The sequence below is a fragment of the Corvus kubaryi genome, unplaced genomic scaffold (assembly GCF_017639235.1).
Source record: "Corvus kubaryi isolate FWS band 111438036 unplaced genomic scaffold, C.kubaryi_AGA036_p1.0 37260, whole genome shotgun sequence".
Classification (NCBI taxonomy): Eukaryota; Metazoa; Chordata; class Aves; order Passeriformes; family Corvidae; genus Corvus; species Corvus kubaryi.
The window spans coordinates 3,879,323-3,893,753 of record NW_024581077.1 but is presented as its reverse complement, the minus strand read 5'-3'; the positions used below and the strand labels follow the sequence as shown (position 1 = coordinate 3,893,753).

The 14,431-nt window shown below is 40.1% G+C and overlaps 1 protein-coding gene across 12 annotated transcripts in view; it reads left to right on the top strand.

Moving 5' to 3' along the window:
• DLG2 (discs large MAGUK scaffold protein 2) overlaps positions 1-14,431 on the top strand; it is a 998,396-nt gene that overhangs the window by 124,634 nt on the left and 859,331 nt on the right. The window lies entirely within an intron of this gene.

Sequence of the window (14,431 nt, the reverse complement as noted above, 5' to 3'; positions counted from 1 at the left end):
AAAAATTTTCATTGTTGTCATGGTAAGTGAGGCATTTCAAGTTTTAAAAGTTGTTGGAAAGAACTTTCCCATAGGCATGACTATTTTTAAGAGCTTTCCTTCTTTTTCAAAAATGTAAAACTCAGACAGAAATTGTGGTTCTACATGACATTTTAGATGTGATTCTTTGAAAAGATAAATCAGAATTGCAGGCGGCTAGAACAAAACTCTCTGAAGAAATTTATTGTAAAAATTAATTAGCAAAATAAGCTTGCAGAAGTAATGAGAATGAGCGTTCTGGTTTTGAGTGAAATCAGAACAAATGAGTCTTAACATTAATGTAGGCTATATCCCATGAATGATTTAACATTTGAGTCACAGTTTGAAGGCACAGACAGCTAATATCTGTCTTTTTTTTTTTTTTAAGCACAAATCTTTATGCTTTAAAATGGTGAAAGGGTATTCCTGTTATCTCTTGGAGCATCTGGTGAAGACAGTGGACAGACTCTTTTTTTATTCTAGCCTCATCAAAGTATTTGACCCTCAACCTCATCTTCTTAAACTCATTGCTGCCTAAGAGGTGTGCTGCTGGCCCTGTACAGGGGAATTTGAACTTTAAATTCTAAGCTGAGAATAATAGATACAGGGCTAACTACAAACTTTCCCATTTTATGAAATGAGAAAATAATGTTCTGATTTAAAGGAAAACAATAGAAAACTATAGCATAGAGACTGGAATAGCCTTTTCAAGGCAGGGTGCTGGCAGTCAGAGTCCAGGGTACCATTTTCAAATTTGCTCTCCATAAATTTAATCAGTGTAATGGGAGAACAAAATATTTATTCCCTTTAAAAATCATATATGTTTTAAGGGTCCAATGCAAGCAAAAGAGATTGGAAGTGTAGGCTTTTGTTTTTTTCCTTCTGACACATTATTGGCAGTTCCGAGTCAGAACGGATTAGTGTGAGCTGGATGTACAAGCTGCTGTACAAATCCAAGACAGCTCTTTGCTTTCTATGAGAAATTACCTTATGAAAATGTAATCAAATAATCTAATATATCACATCAATTCTTATTCATGGTCCATTCCTTATGGGAAATGATTGTTTTGTACTTCCTTTTCTACTCAATTACACGTCCCAGATTTGGAAAGAAAAGGCCTGCCTTCCTTCATAGAATCATAGACTTATGGAATGGCTGTTGTTGGAAGGGACCTTAAAGATCATCTAATCCTGTGGGCAGGGACACCTGCCACTAGAACAGGTTGCTTAGAGCCCCATCCAACCTGGCTTTGAACATTTCTATGGATGGGGCATCCACAGCTTCTCTGGGCAACCTGTTCCAGTGCCTCACCACCCTCACAGTAAAGAATTTCTTCCTTATATCTAATCTAAACCTCCCATCTTTCAGTTTAAAGCCATAGCCCCTTGCCTTACCACTATATGTCCTTGTCAAAAGTCTCTCTCCAGCTTTCTTGTAGGCTCCTTTCAGGTACTGGAAGGCTGCAATTAGGTCACCCCCAAGCCTTCTGTTCTCCACTCTGAACAATCCCAATTCTTTTAGCTTTTCCTTATAGGAGAGGTGCTTCATGCCTCTGAGGATCTTTGTGACCTCCTCTGGACATGCTCCAGCAGGCAATGTCCTTGCTGTGCTGAGGACCCCAGAGCTGGATGCAGCACTCTGCTGTGAAAGCCCAAGGATAATCAGTCAGTCCAGAGGCCATCCTCCTTTCATGCCATCCTCCTTTCATGCCTTGCACTTGAAACCTTTCTTGGCTGTCTGTATGTTATTTTTTCCTATATAAATTGGTCCTTTTTTGGTATTTATTTTCCAATCTTAATTGCTGATAAAAAAGAAAGCAGCTTTTACTGTCCAGGACAGGTGTCCTGTGAACCCTCCTTTGTATTTATGTACTTGCTTTTCTGAAAGTATAGATTTTTAGATAAGAGAAAATGTGTTAGGTGGTTGTTTGTAATACTGTTCAAATTTGCCATCTTGACTCTGTGATCACCACAGCAGTTTTTAGCAAACTGGTGCTAGATCTCACAGCATACTGGGGCTGGATCTTCATCTCTTTAAATAGACATGAAAGGGTCATTACCCATCCTATAATCTCCTATAATTCTCAGAGACTGAGAAGAGAGATGTCTCCCAGACTCAGAGACTGTAATTTTGAATGGCCTTTGTAAAAGCAAGTGAAAAGTCAGTAGAATATAAGATCTCACAATATGTATCAGAACCAGTTGCATCTAAATTTTTAGTGTGAATGCCTCCCCATAGCAACCCATGGCTACAAACAGTGGAATTAACAGAAAGTGTTGGGGTTTTAGTGATAAATTGGGGTTTTTTTTCTCTACCTTTTTTTTTTTTTTTTTAAATTGCATGCTTTTAGCTAAAATCTGTGCTGTTTAGGTTTTAATTGTGCAGGACCCCGTAGCCCACAAGAAATTGATACATGTTTAGGTATGGCCTATGCATTTAATCCTTGCTTTTTGCTTCATCATTAACATCTTTGTTGGTTGTTTGACTAATCAGTGACTTCAATGTTTGCAGATGAAAAATGCAGTATTACCATCTCATTATTACTGCATTTCACCCTGTATAGAGACTAAATATATGTGTCAGTGTATCTGGCAGAGCTGTAAATATCATAGACCAAAATAATTCAAGTGGGTGGGTGTTAGTGAAAAGGAAGAAAGAAGGATCTATATGAATGTGTTTTTTGTGTGAATTTATCCATGTTGCTTTCCCTCCTGTAAACGCGACTTGACAAAATCAGCTGAAGTTGGTGGATAGTTTCAGAATCAATGAAACAGTTTTTGGGCCAAGTTTAGATTCACTAGAAATGTTTGTTAGGTTCTATTTGAAAAGGCTTTTTTCTTTCATATATTCATATAGAAAGCAGGGAATATGACATATTGGGCACTAAATGAAAAAGTCCATCATGTTCATCATGATGTAGGATCTCTAGAATATAACTCTGAAGAAGACCTAAAATACCCCTCTTGTCCATTCTCTTGCCCTGGGGCAGATCAACTGCATTTGAACCGTTCCTGACATGTTTGCATAGTCTGTTCTATAAAACTTCCCACAGAGGAGAGTCAACTATTTCTGCAGGGAACTTATTTCCTCACTCATAGAAAATCTTTCCTGATGACAAACCGAAGTTTCTCTGTGTGCAATTAGAACCCATTAGATTTTGTTCAATTAGCAGTAGACATGAAACAGGTTTTATTCAGTCCTGTTCCAAAAAGCACTTAAACACAATGCAGAATCATGCAGCATCATAGAATGGTTTGGGTTGGAAGGGACCTTAAAGATCATCTAGTGCCAGCCCCCCCTGCCATGGGCAGGGGCATGTTCCAGTAGGCCAGGTTTCTCAAAGCCACCTCCAACTTGGCCTTGAACACTCTCAGGGATGAGGCACCCACAGCTTTTCTGGGTTCCTGTGTCTCACCATCCTCATCACGAGGAACTCCCTCCTAATATCCGATTTAAACCTAATCTCTGTCAATGCAAAGCCATCACCCCTTGTCCTATCACTACATGACCTTGTAAATAGTCTCTCTCCAAATTTCTTGTAGCCCCTTTTAGGTACTGAAAGTCCACAGTGAGGTCTCTCTGGAGCCTTCTCCCCAGGCTGAACAACCCCAGCTCTCTCAGCCTGTTTTCATAGGAGAGGTGCTCCAGCCCTCTCATTGTCTTCTTGGCCTCTTCTGGACTTGCTCCAACAGATCCACATCCTTCTCATGTCACGGATCTCAGAGCTCAGTGCGTTACATGCCCTTATAACAACAAATGCTAGGTTGTAATGAAAAATCTTGTCTTTTGGGATAGAATATATTTAGTTGTCTTAGACTCTTCTCAAAGGAGCTATACTTAGAGGTATGAAATATTTTAGCTTCCAAAACAAAAATCCTTGAGGCACTGTGAAAAGCAATTAGTGTTGACAGCACAGGCACTATATCTCTCTCTATATATTTCCAGTATATATAAAAAAATTCTTGAGATTACTTTGCAAGATTTATTTATTAATGAAAGTACTAACTCAGGATTTGGGAACTGCAGGTTTTAATTTCTTACTGTTCTGTGCAGTTCCTGAAGGACTGTATGTGGAGTTTGAGAAGAGAACTTAACAACTAAGTCATGAAAGGGAACTGACAATTTACAGTGTCTGAGGTATCTCACCATATGGAGATATCAGTTACGGACCATATCTGTGGGGCACTGCATGGGCAGAAACAGTTGTTCAGGATTAAAGTCCACAAAACACAGACTGCACCTATAAACTTACAAGTAATGAATTCCAAAAATGGGACAAGATGTCATCCCCTTAAAATCTGCCTTATTAAGATGTTGATACCTTATCCTGAGGTCAGAATCATGATCTCTGTTCTGTAAATAGGACTGTAGCTAGATGTCTCTGATAATGTGTGTAAAGGTGCTGCTGATACATTTTGCCTTTTGAAGAAGCTATTTGGTTAGGATGTTTTCCAATGATGTGCAAATCCATGTTCAGCTCCCTTCTTGACCAGAGAGGAGCTGGTAGTGCTTCTCTTCTCACCCACAAGACTGCACTAAGAATTATGCTGGCAGGTATTATTTAGCTTTTTCTTGTTGGGTTGTTGCCTATTTGTGTGGAATAATTAAATAATTATTGGGACAGAGTACTGATACGTGGCTTTATAACTTAGAGTTTACGGCTATTACTTCTCTGATGAGTATTAAAGTCCCGGACATTTTGTCTTCTTTAGCATACCCAAGGGTGGAACCCTCACTCCCTAGCAAGTGCAAAAACACCAGTGTTGAAAAGTCATAAATGAAAAGAAAGCCCTTCTCCCTGTTTTCTCTTCACTCTTTTCCACCTCCCCATTGTCACCATACATATATTTAAATCTGGAAGGGGGAGGATTTAACAGAAAATATTAAGAACTCCACTTCCAATGCCCACTATGTCCAGAGAGCCGTATGTTCATTTCTCTCAAACCGCATTTAGGGGATGCGGGATGTTGCCTTCAGTGGGAAGGTTGGTGACACATAGGGGAGGAAGTGTGGCTGGAGTTCACCTAACTGAGCAGGTTGTGAAGGTGTGCCAGAAACATGGAGTTTGTGGATGCTGACAGTGCTTAGACATTGGGCTGATTGATATGGCCCAGGCAACCTCATTTTGGGAACAAACAAATGCCAGGTGCCTTCCTAGAGAACATGGCTATGTAGATGTGACACTACAAAGATAACATGCCTCCAGAGTTTCCGAGGATTTCGACTGCTTTTAAGCTGAATAATTTCAAGTTGCAGTAATAAAGCATCTGCACTGGCTTAAACCAAGGAATAGTTATCCATGTAGCCTAGTACCTAGCTGCCAGTGGGGGCCAGGAGCAGATGCTCAGCAAAGAGTCAGAAAGGACCAAGCCTGTGTATTAGGTGCTTCAGCTGTTTTGCAAGTCTAATCTGAATTTGTTTGAACTAGAAGCACAGAAAGTGTTCAGTGCTGGGAAACTCAGCCTTACCTTATTTTATAAACATTCAGCATGGTATTCACCGCAGCTGACTGGGGATGTGTCCAATCTGCTGCTGGAAATCATCAAGACAGGATTTGTTTGTAATTTTGCCTCTGCCAAAAAGCCTCATTACTTCTTTGGACCAAGGTTTATAAGACCAGCATTCACAGCTTGAAAGCATTTTCTTGAAATTATGGCTCTTAAATTGTCCTTGTTGGAGAGAGAAGACTGTTTTCTTTTCACCCCTAGAAAATGTGAGATAGGGATTGAGCTGAAAGTGGTTTAAATTCAGGTCTTCCACTGCTTCGAGAAGTGCTCTCTCCCTTTCCACTTCCAGATAGGTCTGGGGAAAGGTATTCTCCATCTCTGCTGTCTGTGCAGCAGTATTAGTGGGTTCCTGGAGCCTGAGAGTGGGTGTGCAGTTCTGAGCCCAGCTCCTCAGCTTAGCAAATGGAAAAGCCTAGCCTCAACTAGCCTGGGAGAAAGCTTTCTTCCTTTCCGGGACTCTCTGCATTGCAGCAAACTATCACTAGCTAAAGGATTTCTCTCACTCAAACATTATGTATACATAATACAAAGATAGATACAATTGAAACTCTGAGATGTTTAGAAAATACAATAATGGAGAACACAAAACCACCTAGATGGAGGAATCCATCCCGTGAAACAAAAATGGAGTTGCTCTTTAGTGTGACAATAGAAACGCTGCTTGAAGCTGCAGGCTTGTGCTCAGCTCCAGGCACTCATTAGAAGATATAATTTTACCCTTGTTTTAACCTCTGTATTCTTTAATTTGGTCTTCACTGCTGCTTTTTTTCTGGTCAGCAGTGTTTTAACCTTTATCTAGATGGAAAGCTGAGGTGAAGGAAAAGAACACTGCACTGTTGCACTTCCATATAAATCTGGCAACTGAAGGTCTGCGTGTTCCTGTATTATTGTGTGAAAAGACTATTTACTTATAGGGCATATGGTGCAGATACTTTTGCCATATTGAATGATAATAATTTGCAATTACTGTGCAAGTTTGGTCATCACACCCTGATCTCACATGCACAATCTTCATTCAGCACAGTGTGGGATCATTGCTTTGACATGGTCCCCAAAGATTCCAGTTCTTCATTTAATTCCTGTTGTTCCATGCATTTCTTATGTTTAGAGGCTCATTTTGCAAATATATTTAATTGCATCATGCAAAATGAATCCTCTTATATCTGTTTGCTTCAGGAATGCCTGCTATCCTTGTACCCAGCTATTATAAACACTGTAATTACTTCTCTGTCCTCTAAGTGCTGGCTTGTTAAAAGTTCCAGTAGTAAAACCCTTACTTAAAAATCTTCTGCCTGAAGCAATTAACAAACCATTAATCTGTTTCACACTAACAACTTGTCTAAAAAACATGGACCTGCAGCTCCTTCTATATGTGCCTATAAAAATTTTCTTCTTCTATAAAAAGTCTCTTCTCTGGAATTTTGTTTGTTTTCTTTGTTTGTAACTGGGTACAGCTTAATTTGTATGGCTTGATTTACTCCGGGAGCCACATTTGATTCTGTTTAAGTGATTATACTTAATATGCAAGAGTCATTAGGTATGATCAACCATAACGTTTCATTAGAAGGGTTCAAAACATTGAGTTTTATGCATCTGTTTCTTCACTAGATTTAGCGCTACAGTATACATTTATCTGATCAAATGCAGTTTGTGTCTGTGGGTTGATTTTGTGCCAGAGCCAATTCCCAAGTAATTGTATTTTGCACTAAGTTCTCCTTCAAGGCAGCAGCAGTCTTTTTAAGGGGTACAGTGTAAGTGACATCTTGGTATGTGTTTTGCTAGTCATGTTCCTTTTGCACCCAAGGATGTGTAACAACCCTAACTAGATAATTGTTACACAACAATGCTGAAGCTTAGCTCCATGTTTGTTAGAAGTTTTTTTTTAATATACAGTAGCTTTACAGTTTTTTTTATGCACTATTAAGGTTTTCTTTACTTGTAGAGATTATTTCATACACTCTCCTTCTCAGCTGGGTTGACTAATGTTTAGAAGTGGGTAACTGCAAAGTTACTGTGTTATTAAAACCCTTATTTATTACTAGCTGCAGCTAAATGTCTTCCCCATACTGGGTATCCATGCTGGGTCTCTATTTATAAATTTGTTATTTGTTCTGTAGCTTGTCAATAACTTGAGTGCCAGAGAGTCTGTTAAATGTCATTTTAGAGTTGCTTCTGAATGTGTTTTAAGATGGTCAGGCCAATGTTTCCATTTTAAACCCAGTTGTATCTATGTGGAACAGTGTCATCCTGCGGACAGAAACGCTCTTGTGATGCTGAGAGTAGGGCAACATGCATATCCTGCCACTCTCTAAACAGACAATTTCTGTCCCACTGGACAAGGCTTGGAACTAGACATCATTCTGCTTTGCCATCTCCTTGTGTCTGCATAGTTAGACGTGCTCATGATAAAAAGCCTTTTCCTTTGTTTCCTCTCACTTTTTCACAGTGCAGCAGAAAGGAACTTGGGGGTCCTGGTCAATGGCAAGTTGAACATGAGTCAGCAGTGCCTTGGCAGCCAGGAAGGCCAGGTGTGTCCTCGGGGGCATCAGGCACAGCATCGCCAGCCGGGCAAGGGAGGGGATTGTCCCGCTGGGCTCTGCACTGGGGCAGCCTCACCTCGAGTGCTGGGGGCAGTCTGGGGCACCACAGGATAAGAAAGATACAAAGCTGTTAAGAGAACATCCAAAGGAGTGCTGTGAAGAGGGTGAAGGGTCTGGAGGGGAAGCCTTATGAGAAGTGGCTGAGGTCACTCAATCTGTTCTGCCTGGAAAAGAGGAGGCTGAGGGGAGACCTCACTGCAGTTACAACTTCATCACAAGGAGCAGCACTGACCTCTTGTCTCTGGTGACCAGCAGTAACACTCAAGGGAATGGCCTGAAGCTGTGTCAGGGGAGGTTTAGGTTGGATATCAGGAAAAGGCTCTTCACCCAGAGGGTCACTGGGCACTGGAACGGGCTCTCCAGGGAAGTGGTCACAGCACCAGCCTGACGGGGTTCAAGACGTGTTTGGACAACTGAGGAACATGGTGTGATTCTTGGGGATGTCCTGTGCAGGGCCAGGAGTTGGGCTCCATGATCCCTGTGGGTCCCTTCCAACTGAAAATATTTCATGATTCTATGATTTTAGTTTAACATCACTATCACATTGGTGTGCCTTGCGTGAGGGTTTAGAGGACTCACTGGTTTCATACGTCCTCTTTTGACAGGGAGATCTGATTGTTTAGTTTAATAATTGTTTTCTACTGACATTAGTGGGATGGATCTGGGATCTTGATATTAAATTAAATCAGATCAGCATTGATGAAAGAGTCACATCCTCCACAACAGGTTTATTTGGGGTTATTTTTTTTCACATTTACATAATACGCCTATCAAACAACCTCTAGGCAATTTTTTGATCTGTGATTTGTTATTACATCTGCAAAGGATTGGGAGCAGGCCAGAACAGCTGCAAGGGACCAGAAACAATAATTTTCCCCGATGAAAATGTGCCTGAGTATCAACCAGCATACAGAATTAGCCAAACTTTTAATTAAGCTGTGAGTCTCTATTATGATAAGCATTGAGGTCAGACTATTGTGTAAATTCCACTTCTGTGTATCAAGGTCAAAAATTATAGATCTAGTTTGAAAATATCACTTGACAAAAAGCTCTTGCAGTTTTAACATATTTTTTCTAAAGTAATTTTCCTAAACCCTGGTATGTTTCAACAAGGGAATACCAGATTAGTCTGAAAAAATAAAAATAAAAACATAAAAATATCAGACTGTCCCAAGAGACTTCTTCCACAGGCTAGCAGTTCCTCTGAGGAGTGTGTGATATAATTCATTCTTTCTAATAAGATTCTGAGAAGTTATATTTTAACCACCGGCAAAAGCAAGTACATCAACTCCTAAAGTATACTTCTTTGTCCTATAAAGCTGTAAGGGTTCTGTACAATTGATATTCAGGGATGAATGTACTCTAGTTAAGATTCACTCTAAAAATATTTCAGAACAATTTGTCTCACATTTATTAACTCTGATTCTTCACCAAACTGAGCAACTAAGCAAGAGAATTCACTGCCCTCCATGTGCAAAGGACACAGGTCTCCACAGAGAGGTTTAAGAGTCCATTATATATTTCTGAAGTCTACCAATACTTCTTTATTAAAATGTTTCTTAAATAGTTCCCAAGAATAACGAAAGATATCACCCCAAGACTTCTGGATCATATAAAGGTCACCCTGGGAGTGACTTCTTGGATAGATGAATGTGTCTGCTCAGTAAGATAATTATATATGAAAGAGAAAATATCCATCCTCTTTTGTTTAGTTTTTTATAATCTGGAACAGATACTTTCAGGTTTTAGCAAATAGTAAATACAATCCCTGAAGTAACAACCTGGGAAATTAAAGGGAAGCTGTCAACTTGAAAAAATAATTTATCTCCACAGTTTTTGGTTTTTTTTACAATACAGTTACAAATACTAGACAAGTACTAGAAACATGGGACTTCATGCATTTTCAGCTTGTACATTTTACACGTTTGCTTGTCCTTGATCCTCACTCGTACCACTTTAATCTGTTTCAGGTTATAGTGAAAGCTGTCCCTGGTTTAGAGATGAACAATTTACTGCTTGTTTGCCACTATAATATTTAGCTGGATTGTGAATTAAGCATTTGTCTAGACCTTTGTGTACTATGAAGAAGTGAACTTTACCCTTTGTGACTCTCCTCCTTCTTGAAAAGAGCCTTTAGGAATATGTTTCTTTTTCCTATGTAATCTTGATCCACTTACCGGTCCAAATGGATAATCTTTTCATAGAGATCACTTTCTGAGCTCATTTCTCTAACCATATTTGCCTTGCTGTTGGAAGCCTCTGTTAAATTCTACCCTTCCACCATCAATTACCACTCTGTCCTACTCCTAAGGTCTGTTATGTCTCTGCATTCTACTCCTGTACTTCACTAACTCTTGACTTCCACATCTGCTTCCTCAGCTTTTCACATATTCAGTGAAGAACTTTCCTGGTATTGTCACCCCCAGTGCATAGAGGCTTTTCAGAGAGAGTTATGAGACTATCTCATTTCATCTTCAAAATCGTGTTTTGTTCCAAAAGAGAGGTGGTTGCAGTTGTAGCAAGCATTCCTGATACAATATTCTCCTCCACTTGATCAATATTGTCCCACCATTTGCTCTTGTTTCTCCAGTTTCTCTTGTCTTTCTCTTGTCTTGAACTGAAGTGGACAGTTGAATAGAGCAGAACCCTCATGTAATATCCCAAAACAGATCTTGTACTGGGTATTGCCCTATGTCTCTGTGTAGTGCCTATTTCCCTCCCAACCCAGAAAACTAGTTTTACAGATGAGTTCTGAAATGGAATTTTTAAAATATAGTTCAAATATCTCATGTCTAAAAAATGTCAGGTTAGCTGGATCTCACACTTCCATAAGCCTGCACAGACCTGCACAATGCCAGTGGAGAAAAATGACTGAAGCTGCAAATGCGTGTCCGTGCCTTTGAATGGGTTCAGCATTCTGGCTGCACCTCAGGTGATGTGTCTGGTTGCTTGTGCTTTCCTGACATGAGGGCAGCCTTGTTCCTCAACAGCTGTAGCCCAAATAGTGGTGTTCAGTTCATTGCTGTAGCTGTATATCATTTCTTCTCTGACAGGACAAACCATAATGATGATGTTTTCCCAGGTCCTCCATTTTTTTCCAGAAGTGTAGGGAAGCCTACCTGGTTTTCAGAAATGCTGTGCCCTGTCACTGTGTGTGTACATATACATATATATATATATATATATATTTATATATATATTTATATTTTAGCTCAGAACTTTCAAGTAGTCATGGCCTCTGTTTTTGAGAAGAGACAAGGCAAATAGGGGTTGTGCAAGCTGGAAAAAAAAAAAATGGAATTAGCACTAACAGACATAGTGGATCCAAAGTCCATTTTTGTAGAAGGTGGCTTTTGAAACTCTGGTCTAAACAAAAATGGTAACTTTTAAATTATTGTTGTTTTAATGAACCACTAAAACAAGTTTGATCAGTGTGAGTTTGTTAATTACAACAAGAAGGAGTGAAAGAATCTCCTGAGAGATTTCAGGTCAGTCATTACACCAAGCTGATGTCGTCTCTCACACATTTTTTGGTGTTGTGATAGTTTGTAGAAAACCAGAGGTCACAAAACTGACAATTTGGTGTCTTCCTAAGCAGTAGGAAGATTTATGACAGACATACGCCTTCACTTATGTAATCACTCTATTCTTTTTCTGAGATATCTGATACTTTTTTGGACAGAAAATGCTCTGGGCACACCCAACGGTATCTTTGCTAGGTCAGCAGCAAGCCTGTAACTGGAGCTTTCAATATTCAGGATGCTGAATACATTGTTGCCTGAAACAGTCCTCTTCTGCAGTCAAAAGTGTATTTATTAATGCTGCTTCTTAATTCAATATCAATTTATTTCTTGGATTCCTTGCTTTTTTCCCCATCCAGGGAATGTGCCTGATATACACAGATATCTTTGCACTCACAGTGGACGATTCTGTTACTTTTGAGGTTTAGAATCATCATATATTACTCTTTGCTTGCAATTTGTGATCATCTCACCCTTAGACAAGGACCAAACCCCTCCTTATATTGGTGCTCTGTACTATGGATAATCATCATAGAGAAGGGAGGACTGATCTGACATCCTTGCTCAATGCTGAAGAGAGAGGAGTGCTCAAGTTGTAATGATCTTGGAAAAGCAGTCTTTGTGCCTAGCTTCACAGGGCTTTGTTGCAGCCCAGCCAAAAGAAAATGAAGGCTTGGATTGCCTTTGTGAATTGTGATCAGGATGTTGGTCACATATATTCAAAAGAATATTCTTAGTTAACTACAGCTAAGAAAACAGACATGAGGATGCTCCCAAACCATGAAATTACATCGCTGATTACAGGTATTTGTCTTGATAGTAGAAACTACATTTTTGCTCATAGCCTTTCAAAGTGCAATATTAGAATTTACCATCTCTTTTAGGGCCACCTCTAGTGACCCCTGTTTTACTTAGTACCGCACAAAAATGTGTCAGGAAGATGATCTTGCCTAATTTCAGCTTTGTGTATAAGCTAGTGAAATGTGGTATTCACCTGGTGGTGGTAATAATGCAATAGGTTGTCAAGATGGGGGCTGCTGTTGTGGTTTAACCTGTCAGGTAGCTAAACATCACACAGCCCCTTCTTCCCTCACCCCTTCTCAGTGGGACGGGGGAAGGAATTGGGAAAAAAAAGGGTAAAATTTGTAAATTTTAGACAAGGCTGTTTGACAGAACAGGAATGGAAGGGAAAATAGTAATAACAACAATAATAAAGATTTTTAATATACAAAACAAATTACACCTACCATCTACTGACCAATGACCATCCTGTTCCTGAGCAGTGACTCCTGGCCAGCTTTCCCCCTGGTTTACATACTGAGCATGATGCCATATGGTATGGAATATCCTTTGGATCACCTGGGGTCTGCTCTCCCAGCTCTGTCTCCTCCCAGGTTCTTGTGCTCCTCCAGCCTTCTCACTGGTGGGCTGGTGTGAGAAACATAAAAGTCCTTGGCTTAGTGTAAACACTGCTTAGCAACAACTAAAACATCAGTGTCTCATCAACTTTATTCTCATCCTAAATCCAAAGCACAACCCTATACCAGCTTCTAGGAAGAAAATTAACTCTATGCCAGCTGAAACCAGGACAGCTAGGTATACAGAATAGCGCACAGAGCTGTGTTCTGTTGGCATTAACAAACATCAGTGTTGTTATGAGGCTTCTGAATACAACCAGAGTTGGAATTTGAGCCCCTTCTAATGAGACGTGAGGTTGTACAGTAAGTAGGACATAAAGGTGATTTGGGATGTTTCAAGCAAATGTTCATCAATAGTGAAAGTATTTTCAAGTTTTTCATCTGACATTCTTCAAAATTTGTATGTACATCTCTACCCAAATCAGCCTCCTCAATGGCAGGTACATCCCAGCAAATGGAGAAACGGGCACATTGCAAATGCATAGAGTTGCAGACAGATTTAACGTGAGCTGTTGCAGTCAGACAGTTTTTATGAGACTGGATTTATTGCCTCATCCAGGGTTTCCTTTCTGATAGTGTCATCTGGACCTCGGTGTCAGTGAGCTGTGACAAGGGCACTGTTTCTCAGGCCAGCTCGAGCTGGTACCTCTGAAGGATTCCTGGTCCAGGAACTGTATGACCTGTGCAAGGTAGTATGTGTGGAAGAGGCATTACACAGACTAAGAGACTTCCTACCTACAACTCTTGGCAGTGCCTGGTACATAAGCATCTGCTCCTTTTCTCAGTGTCAACTGCAGCTGACAGTGAAATTTATTTAATGAAGTTTCAGTAGCCCTTAGACTTCCGTGCTTCTACAAGCTCACAGAAGCCAAAACCCCTGTACAGTCCATAATTTTTTAATAACCTTGGTCAGTGGCTAATGTTAATAGTTCCTGGGGTCCTCATACAAAATACAGGTTTCTGCCATCTCTCCATTAGGCAGTGAAAGATTCTTATCCAGCACTGAGGTCATGACAGTTGTCACAAAGGAAATTGTCAAGCATTGGCAGATCCATGGAGCCCAACCTTCTGCAAAGTATTTAGGGAGTGTTTTCCCTTTCACTTCACTTTATCTGTTTACCAGCATTTAGGGAGCGTGATGATGTGTTCTGCAGTTTAATGACCTGAGTCATTCTACTTAACTTACCTTTTGAGTCCTTTGCCTTTGATATATATCAGTGTGAAGCATTTGTAATGCTTTTTAGGAGGTGTCATAGGTTAGCAAGCATAGTCCCGGAAGGGACGTCCTTGCTAAGGGGTGCTTACAGTTTCCTCTGGGAACTGATAGAACCTATCAGCTGGCCAGTTTGAATATGGACAATTCTCT